Here is a 10,406-nt window from a genome sequence, read left to right as displayed (position 1 = left end):
TGGCCCCCACCCCCATCAAAGTTGACCATCCCTGACATAGACTGACCAGGTGAAAGCTTTGATCCCTTATTGATGTCACTTGTTAAATCCACTTCCATTGGTGTAGATGAAGGGGAGGAGACTGATTTAATAAGGATTTTTAGGCCTTGAGACATGGATTGTGTATGTGTGTCAAGAACTACAACGCTGCTCGGTTTTTCACGCTCTACAGTTTCCCGTGTCTATCAAGAATGGTCCACCACCCAAATGACATCCAGCCAACTTGACACAACTGTGGGAAGCATTGGAGTCAACATTAGCCAGCATCTCTGTGGAACAAATTCGATACCTTGTGAAGTCCATGCCCCGATGAATTGAGGCTGTTCTGAGGGCAAAGGGGAGTGCAGCTCAATATTAGGAAGGTGTTCCTAATGTTTTGTACACTCAGTGTATGTATTCAATTAAGGCAATACCATTGGTCTAAAACAGCTGTCATACCATCAAGTTGAATAAATAATTGTGTTAACGATAACGACTGTAATAAAAATCCATTATATAATTTCTCAATTTCTTGTTAAATATTTTCCAATGAGTCAAGCTGAAGATATTGTAATAACTACGTTACAGCAGCTTTCTGTATTGAGTGAATAGGCAGCAACAGTAGCTCCTGAATCAAATATGAAGAGAAACATACAAGAAATGTCTTGGGAAACCATGACTGACCCTCTGTGTTGGCTACACATTATAGTCCAGTCGTCTTTGGTGGTTCGGATGTTTGTTACTGAAAGGTTGACCAGTCATCTTTGGGATGTTCAAAACATGAATGTTATGGTTTTCGTCATCATTGGGATGTTCAAAACATGAATATTTGGTATTGAACTCTGGTTCAGTCGTCTTTTGTAGCACATCTTTAACCCCTGTGGTAGCAAACAGTGACTTTAGCTATCTTCTGTAGCCTAACTAGAATGGTTGGCACTGTAAATTGTAATTCAACAGACTTTGAAACAACATTGTGTCTTTGGAATGGGGAGGAAAAAGGCAAGGCCATTTTTCCCTGGTCACTTCCACAGCACCAACCACTGATGACGTGGTCAGATTGTTTAATTCCAAGTCTTTTGATGTATATTCGGTATACACCAAAAAGCTATTTTCCTGGGCTCAGCCAAGCAAACTCACATTCTATATTCACTGGGGGAAGGACAGTTGACTATCTAGGTGCTGTAGTTGCTGTTGGTCGGGTCCCTCTCACTCTCTTTTTCCTCTTGCTGACTGGTAAAGCGGAAGGGCTGCAGGTCGGGTTGCTCCCCGGGGGGCAGGCGCTTCATGAAGTGAACGTCCTGCTGGTTGGGCAGTGTCTGAGGGCCTCTCCTGGGGCGTCCCCTCTTGGTGAATCCCACATACCATCCCGTATAGCATGCTGACCTCAGAGCTGTGTAGTGGTTCTCCAATACCATCTCAATGAAGACACAGTCTGCACTGCGATTACTAGCCTTCTAGGAGACACACACATGATCATGTCAATACAAGATTAAAGAGAATAACTGCAGGTTAAACTCCACATTGAAAGGAAAGTATAGCGAGAGTCAGAATAAAAATGGTGTTTGTCTCACCTTCCCCACAAGCTTGCCTCGACGATTCATGCACAGGTAGAAGTTGGTTTCTTTACCACGGATTCTCACCTGACTTCCAAAGGTATCAGCCTCCACAACAAGCTGGGCTTGGAAGGAGACAGAGGCCCAAAAAGACAGATTGTAGGGGGGGATTGTTAAATGCAATTAGATCATTGATGTAGCCCAACAACATAATGCGGAGGTCAAACTCAATCAATAACATACATTCCTTCTCTATCGCCCTCTCACTACCTACCCCAAACCCCCTAGATCCCCCTCCAACAAAGCAACAAAGCAGGGTAAATGGAAAACCAATGACCTTATCAATGGCGTAAAGTGGGACTGAGTCTAACACACAGAAACTGCTGCTCCATCTTTTTCCTCTTTCTATTTCTCATGTTAGGGTCTGTTAATCAAATCAAATAAAATTGTATTTGTCACATGTGCCGAATACAACACATTTCACCTTCCAGTGAAATGCTTACTTACAAGCCCTTAACCAACAATGCAGTTTTAAGAAAATACCAACAAAAACAAAAGTAAGAGATAAGAATAACAAATAATTAAAAAGCAGTGTTAAACAAAAATTGTGGGGCTTTATACAGGAGGTACCGGGAACAGAGTCTATGTGGAGACTATATACAGGGGGTACCGGGAACAGAGTCTATGTGGAGACTATATACAGGGGGTACCGGGAACAGAGTCTATGTGGAGACTATATACAGGGGGTACCGGGAACAGAGTCTATGTGGAGACTATATACAGGGGGTACCGGGAACAGAGTCTATGTGGAGACTATATACAAGGGGTACCGGGAACAGAGTCTATGTGGAGACTATATACAGGGGGTACCGGGAACAGAGTATATGTGGAGACTATATACAAGGGGTACCGGGAACAGAGTCTATGTGGAGACTATATACAGGGGGTACCGGGAACAGAGTCTATGTGGAGACTATATACAAGGGGTACCGGGAACAGAGTCTATGTGGAGACTATATACAGGGGGTACCGGGAACAGAGTCTATGTGGAGACTATATACAGGGGGTACTGGGAACAGAGTCTATGTGGAGACTATATACAAGGGGGGGAACAGAGTACTATATACGGGAACAGAGTCTATGTGGAGACTATATACAGGGGGTACCGGGAACAGAGTCTATGTGGAGACTATATACAGGGGGTACCGGGAACAGAGTCTATGTGGAGACTATATACAAGGGGTACCGGGAACAGAGTCTATGTGGAGACTATATACAGGGGGTACCGGGAACAGAGTATATGTGGAGACTATATACAAGGGGTACCGGGAACAGAGTCTATGTGGAGACTATATACAGGGGGTACCGGGAACAGAGTCTATGTGGAGACTATATACAGGGGTACCGGGAACAGAGTCTATGTGCAGGAGCACTGGTGTCGAGGTAATTGAGGTAATATGTACATGTAGGTAGAGTTATTAAAGTGACTATGCATAGATGATAACAGAGCAGTAGCAGCAGCATAGAAGGGGGGGGGGGCAATGCAAGTAGTCTGGGTAACCATTTGATTAGCTGTTCAGGAGTCTTATGGCTTGGGGGTAGAAGCTGTTTAGAAGCCTCTTGGACCTAGACTTGGCGCTCCGGTACCACTTTCCGTGCTGTCATCAGTAGCCAAAGGGCTTGTCTGTCCATTTGATAGTTTATGAATTTGAGGGCCATGTACTGTAGGTATGATAACATACAGGGAATTACTGTTAGGTTCTAGCTGATTCTGATTTGTATTGGAGTGTTCTGTATATTCATGTGAATGTTAAATATGTTAATAGGAAGTACACTCCTAGGAGAAAAAAAAGGTGCTATCTAGAACCTAAAAGGATTCTTCGGCTTAGAAGAACCCTTTTTGGTTCCAGGTAGAACCTTTTTGGGTTCCATGTAGAACTATTTCCACAGAGGGTTCTACATGGAACTACTCCTATTGGGACCGCCGAAGAATGCTTTTTTCTAAGAGTCTACTATTATATCTTACCATATTTATCCCCATCGTCTCCCTTGGCACTGATTCTCCTTCCCATCACCTGCACATGTTTGCCACTTGTCCTGCTGTACAGCTGGTACACTCTGTGCTGCCGACGGCTCATGGCATCTCGACCTCGTGTCTGATTCTCCACGTATACGCTGAAATTAACTTTGTCCACAGCTAAGACCTGTACCACCACAAAACAAACAGGCATGTGGTTAGAATGAGAGACTTTATCCAGAATTGGATATAAAAAAAACTAAATGGATACAATTCTATACACACATTTACCTGCAGGTGGCTGCAGACCACCAGTAAAGCCTGGACAGATCTGAGAGAAGGGGAGAATGGATCTGCATTGAGATTACATGTGGTATTTTTCATCCCAAAAGAATAGAAAAGCAGTCTGGCTGCCATGTCCCTGCCTCTTTTCTGCCTCCACCAACAATTTTAAACGAGTCTCTATGCCTCCAAAAAAGGTACTTTTTAGATCAAAACCTCACATCAAGAGACAGTGGCCATGTTGTCGCTCTCCAGGGACAGCTGCTGAGCTCAGCTCATATCTATGGCGAGCTAACAGTATATCAATATTCACGAATCCATCCAGCAATCTATCTAAGCACTTCAAGTTCTTATCCCTCTCCGGCATACACAGCACATGCATAGATACATAGATTGCATTACAATGCTGAACTCCATCTTAAATAAAGAGGGGGGAGTGCAGGAGAAACGTTACCAGTAGAGTGTTGTTTCAGCTTCCCAGTACCGTCTGGCTGTGTGCTCATTAGGAGACCCCTATACCTACTGTGCTGTCCAGATGCCTGGAACACAGCCTACAGCTGGTGGAAACTGCACACAGATGTCTGCTGCTCCACTTCTGCTCCTCGTCTACTTCTGTTCTATCTCTGTGTTACCTCTACAAACCTGACCTCTTCTCTGTTTGAGAAGTGGAGAATAAGTTTGAGAGATACATGACTAAAATGGGATTGACAGGGACACTTTACAGAGGGAAACGGGGTCACCTTTAACAGTAAATGAAAGATTCGTTAACAAGTCTGATAGAATTGCTTTATGCTTGGTTATAGCGGATGGATGCCCCATTTGGGGAAGAGGTAGTTACTGATTATCCACTTAACTAATCACAATCCTGTCAAACACCCAATCAAAGGCACTAATAAGGTACAGTCATACTGTAGTCCTCTTGTTAATCCATAACCTGTTAGCAGACCCTTTGTCAGTGACAAACGGTCTTTCAGTCTGGGGAGAATAAAAAGAGGTTATGGGACATGGTTGAGTGACCGGAGGAGCAATGCTGCAGGAGCTGACATTATAGTTTTATAAACTGTATGACCATGTGGAACAGCCTCAGAGGAATTGCACAGATAAAAAACACAAGATTCCACCACCACATGGTATTGGAAAAACAGAAGCATGCATATGCAATTTCTATACCATAGTTAGCTGTCCAGATAAATGTTTTTTCATTAATCAAATGTCTAAAGGAGAACGTGGACCCTTTCTGACGTGTCTAACATCACATCTGTTAACTGGTGCTGGAATGATAGTCCGAGCATGCATGAAGAGAAACACATGTGCACAGACACACACACACACCATTCATGTAACACGGGATACTTGCACTCGTTTCACTCCAGAAAATCTTAGGTTGCGCATCAAGGGTTACTGCGCATCAAGTGTTACTGCACATTTAACTTACAACACCGCCAGTGTAGAGAGGAGGTAACTCATCTCTCATCCCGCTCAGTTACCCTTGCCAAGGAAAGTCGGGCACCGTCAGAATCTCTCAACTGCTACTGTCTGTAATCCGTTTGTTGGAGAAAGGATTGTGGGAATGCAACAATTCCTGCGGGCATCAGCAGAGCACTCCGGGCACATCAGTTGGGATGCTGGCGGAGGGGAATGGGTTTTCTCTGGTATCGTATAGCCAAAATGTGAGCGAATACGCGCAGGGTATGTCCCGTTTGTCCAACACCTCAATTCGCCGAAATCATGACAGATGTTGGGCAAAATAGAACTGTTCACAGCTTTGCCTTTTTTTTTTACTTGATCTGTTTCTAAAACTAGGTCTACAATGTTTATTTAAGAAACATTTAAAATAGGTTTAATTATTCCCATTGTCCATTAGTTTCCCTTGTCTTCTTTAATTTCTTCTGTAGGCTTTATTACTTTTCTTTTTCCGATAATCTATGTTAATTGCTCAGTTATAGTCGTTCAGGGAAACATCCATTCCCAGTGTCACGGAAAGTCTGTATTTAGAGAGTGAGTGTGGGGCATGAGTGGAGTAGCAGCGGGGAAGGGGTAGGCGATATACGGCTCGTGTAATCCAAGTGATGATCTAGGTTGGTCCCACGGGAGTCGAGACAGCTTGGCATGTCATAGAAATACCAAGTAGATCAAGGAGTCCACAAGCAAGGGCAATGCGACTTTCAGAGAACCCAGTGAGGTAGCAGACTGTCCACTGATTGTGAGGGTGTGGTGAAAAGTGGTTTAGACATCACACTGTGAACTGGACATCCTTTCCCCGTCAGACGTCCTTTTCCCAGTACGCTGTATTAAAATGCCTGTCAGCATAGACTGAGAAGACCAGCCCAATACAATGCAGAAAGATTTACTTCAGGTGTTCTGCAGGTGAAAATGAGACACCTGCCTGGTGCCCTTCTAGCCTGGCTGACGCGCAGCTCACGTGACTAAACAGCACGCTAGAGAGGCTGGTGTTAGCAAGACTAGTGCCCTTCCTCCATATAGTCTGGATTTTGTGTTGGTAGCCTACCTGACCAACCTTTCCCTCTCTCCTATAGACCTTAAAGATTTCCATATGTGTGTGAAGTGTGGTGATGACTGGAGAGTAAGCCTCCATTGCATTTGCACTATACAAACATGATGGGTACATTGAATAACTGTTTTTGTTTTGTCTTATTTCGTTTTAAATTCCATTAAGATTATGAAATACATAATGGAAAAGGAAAGGGAATGGGAACATTGGAAATGAGGGCGGGAGGGTGGGTGTGCATAAGGTATGTAAGCAAAGAGTGGGATCCAAAATGAACATTTCTCAGGGATTTAACAACACCGCCAGATCCTCATTCACCACAGAACCGCAGACATATGGTCAGCCAACCATACTAACCCCTACTACCCCCCCCCCACCCCTCTGTCTGTCTGTCTGTCTGTCTGTCTGTCTGTCTGTCTGTCTGTCTGTCTGTCTGTCTGTCTGTCTGTCTGTCTGAGACTGACAGACAGACAGACAGACAGACAGACAGACAGACAGACAGACAGACAGACAGACAGACAGACAGACAGACAGACAGTGGGGCAAAAAAGTATTTAGTCAGCCACCAATTGTGCAAGTTCTCCGACTTAAAAAGATGAGAGGCCTGTAAATTTTCATCATAGGTACACTTCAACTATGACAGACAAAATTAGAAAAAAAATCCAGAAAATCACATTGTAGGATTTTTAATGAATTTATTTGCAAATTATGGTGGAAAATAAGTATTTGGTCACCTACAAACAAGCAAGATTTCTGGCTCTCACAGACCTGTAACTTCTTCTTAAAGAGGCTCCTCTGTCCTTCACTCGTTACCTGTATTAATGGCACCTGTTTGAACGTGTTATCAGTATAAAAGACACCTGTCCACAACCTCAAACAGTCACACTCCAAACTCCACTATGGCCAAGACCAAAGAACTGTCAAAGGACACCAGAAACTAAATTATAGACCTGCACCCGGCTGGGAAGACTGAATCTGCAATAGGTAAGCAGCTTGGTTTGAAGAAATCAGCTATGGGAGCAATTATTAGGAAATGGAAGACATTCAAGACCACTGATAATCTCCCTCAATCAAGATCTCACCCGTGGGGTCAAAATGATCACAAGAACGGTGAGCAAAAATCCCAGAACCACACGGGGGGACCTAGTGAATGACCTGCAGAAAGCTGGGACCAAAGTAACAAAGCCTGCCATCAGTAACACACTACGCCGCCAGGGACTCAAATCCTGCAGTGCCAGACATGTCCCCCTGCTTAAGCCCTCTGTCCAGGCCCGTCTGAAGTTTGCTAGAGAGCATTTGGACGATCCAGAAGAAGATTAGTAGAATGTCATATGGTCAGATGAAACCAAAATATAACTTTTTGGTAAAAACTCAACTCGTCGTGTTTGGAGGACAAAGAATGCTGAGTTGCATCCAAAGAACACCATACCTACTGTGAAGCATGGGGGTGGACACATCATGCTTTGGGGCTGTTTTTCTACAAAGGGACCAGGACGACTGATCCGTGTAAAGGAAAGAATGAATGGGGCCATGTATCGTGAGATTTTGAGTGAAAACCTCCTTCCATCAGCAAGGGCATTGAAGATGAAACGTGGCTGGGTCTTTCAGCATGACAATGATCCCAAACACACCACCCGGGCAACGAAGGAGTGGCTTCGTAAGAAGTATTTCAAGGTCCTGGAGTGGCCTAGCCAGTCTCCAGATCTCAACCTCATAGAAAATCTTTGGAGGGAGTTGAAAGTCCGTGTTGCCCAACAACAGCCCAAAAACATAATTGCTACAGTTTCAACTGTTCTGTCTGTGTAACTTTAGACCGTCCTCTCGCCCATACCCTGGCGCGAACCTGGGACCCTCTGCACATATCAACAACAGTCACCCACGAAGCATCGTTACCCATCGCTCCACAAAAGCCGCGGCCCTTGCAGAGCAAGGGGAACTACTACTTCAAGGTCTCAGAGCAAGTGACGTCACCGATTGAAACGCTATTTAGCGCGCACTGCTAACTAAGCTAGCCGTTTCACATCCGTTACATCTGCGGCTATGGAACCCTGACCTGTTCATCGGATGTGCTACCTGTCCCAGACCTGCTGTTTTCAACTCTTTAGAGACAGCGGGAGTGGTAGATATACTCTGAATGATTGGCTATGAAAAGCCAACTGACATTTTATCCTGAGGTGCTGACCTGTTGCACCCTCGACAACCACTGTGATTATTATTATTTAACCCTGCTGGTCATCTATGAACATTTGAACACCTTGGCCATGTTCTGCCTGGCACAGCCAGAAGAGGACTGGCCACCCCTCATAACTTGGTTCCTCTCTAGGTTTCTTCCTAGGTTCTGGCTTTTCTAGGGAGTTTTTCCTAGCCACCGTGCTTCTACACCTGCATTGCTTGCTGTTTGGGGTTTTAGGCTGGGTTTCTGTACAGCACTTTGTGGCATCAGCTGATGTAAGAAGGGCTTTATAAATACATTTGATTTATTGATATCTATTTATGTAGCAAGCTAATAACACAGAGCCTAACGTTAGCTAGCTAGCTGCTAGGAGGACGTCATTTCATTGGAGGAGTGGGTGAGTGACTTTTTCCCCTCGTTTTGTTTTTCAGTGGCTACACAGTTAGAGATGCACGTGTCATTTGGTTAGCTAGCAAGAAATGTGAATCACTATGCTGAACGCCGTTATCCAGTTATCATATCTCTTGCGTTTGCAAATTCATTCTGACTAGCTATCTACTCCAATTTCAAAACACTCGTCTTGTTTGAGTGTGCCAGAGAGCAGAATAAGTGATGAATTTACGAATGCGCAAGACCCGCTGAATATGACCAGTGTCAGTAAACGTAGGCATAAAAAGTAATAGTTAATCATGAAAGCTCTAGATAACATGTAAACAGCCTAACCAACTCTGCTAGGGCGAGTAAAATGGTTAGTGAGGTATTCTCTAATTTGTGTCTGGAAGTAGCTAGCTAGCAAGCTAGCCAGCCTTTGCCAGTTAGTTTGGTTGGGACAAAGGATGAGCAGCCTATTCCCCATCATTTATCAGTGCAATTTTGACGGCCAACTAGCTAAAAAGTTTGAGAGGTTTTATCTAATGTTCCTTTGTTAGATTTTAGCTCATCTTGCTCTGGCTAGAATTAGTTATTGATCTTGTTGTTCTTGATGTGTATACAGGGAAATATAGCCTACCTTTTTATGATTGTTTACTGGCAAGTTTCTTCACTGACATTTTCAACCTCTCCCTGTCTGAGTCTGTAATACCAACACGTTTCAAACAGACCACCATAGTCCCTGTGCCCAAGAACACTAACCTGCCTAAATGACTACGGACCCGTGGCACTCACGTCTGTAGCCATGAAATGCTTTGAAAGGCTGGTCATGGCTCACATGAACACCATTATCCCAGAGACCCTAGACCCACTCCAATTTGCACACCAACAGATCCACAGATGATGCAATCTCTATTGCTCTTTCACACCTGGACAAAAGGAACACCTATGTGAGAATGCTATTCATTGTCTACAGCTCAGTTTTCAACACCATAGTGTCCTCAAAGCTCATCACTAAGCTAAGGACCCTAGGACTAAACACCTCCCTCTGCAACTGGATCCTGAACTTCCTGACGGGCCGCCCCCAGGTGGTAAGGGTAGGTAACAACACATCCGCCACACTGATCCTCAACACGGGGGCCCCTCAGGGTTGCCTGCTCAGTCCCCTCCTGTACTCCCTGTTCACTCATGACTGCACGGCCAGGCATGACTACAACACCATCATTAAGTTTGCTGATGACACAACAGTGGTAGGCCTGATCACCGACAATGATGAGACAGCCTTTAGGGAGGAGGTCAGAGACCTGGTCGTGTGGTGCAAGGACAACAACCTCTCCCTCAACGTGATCAAGACAAAGGAGATGATCATGGACTACAGGAAAAGGAGGACCGAGCACGCCCCCATTCTCATCGATGGGGCTGGGGTGGAGCAGGTTGAGAGCTTCAAGTTCCTTGGCGTCCACATCACCAACAAACTAACATGGT

The 10,406-nt window shown here is 44.6% G+C and overlaps 1 pseudogene; it reads right to left on the bottom strand.

The window, feature by feature from the left end:
* Positions 1 to 1,186: 1,186 nt before the first annotated feature.
* LOC139422416 (fibroblast growth factor 18-like) lies at positions 1,187 to 5,337 on the bottom strand (annotated as a pseudogene).
* Between the last annotated feature and the right edge of the window lie 5,069 nt (positions 5,338 to 10,406).

The sequence above is a fragment of the Oncorhynchus clarkii genome, chromosome 12, assembly GCF_045791955.1.
Source record: "Oncorhynchus clarkii lewisi isolate Uvic-CL-2024 chromosome 12, UVic_Ocla_1.0, whole genome shotgun sequence".
Taxonomy (NCBI): Eukaryota; Metazoa; Chordata; class Actinopteri; order Salmoniformes; family Salmonidae; genus Oncorhynchus; species Oncorhynchus clarkii.
Note: the sequence above shows the minus strand (reverse complement) of the source record. Positions and strands in the feature narration are given on the sequence as shown.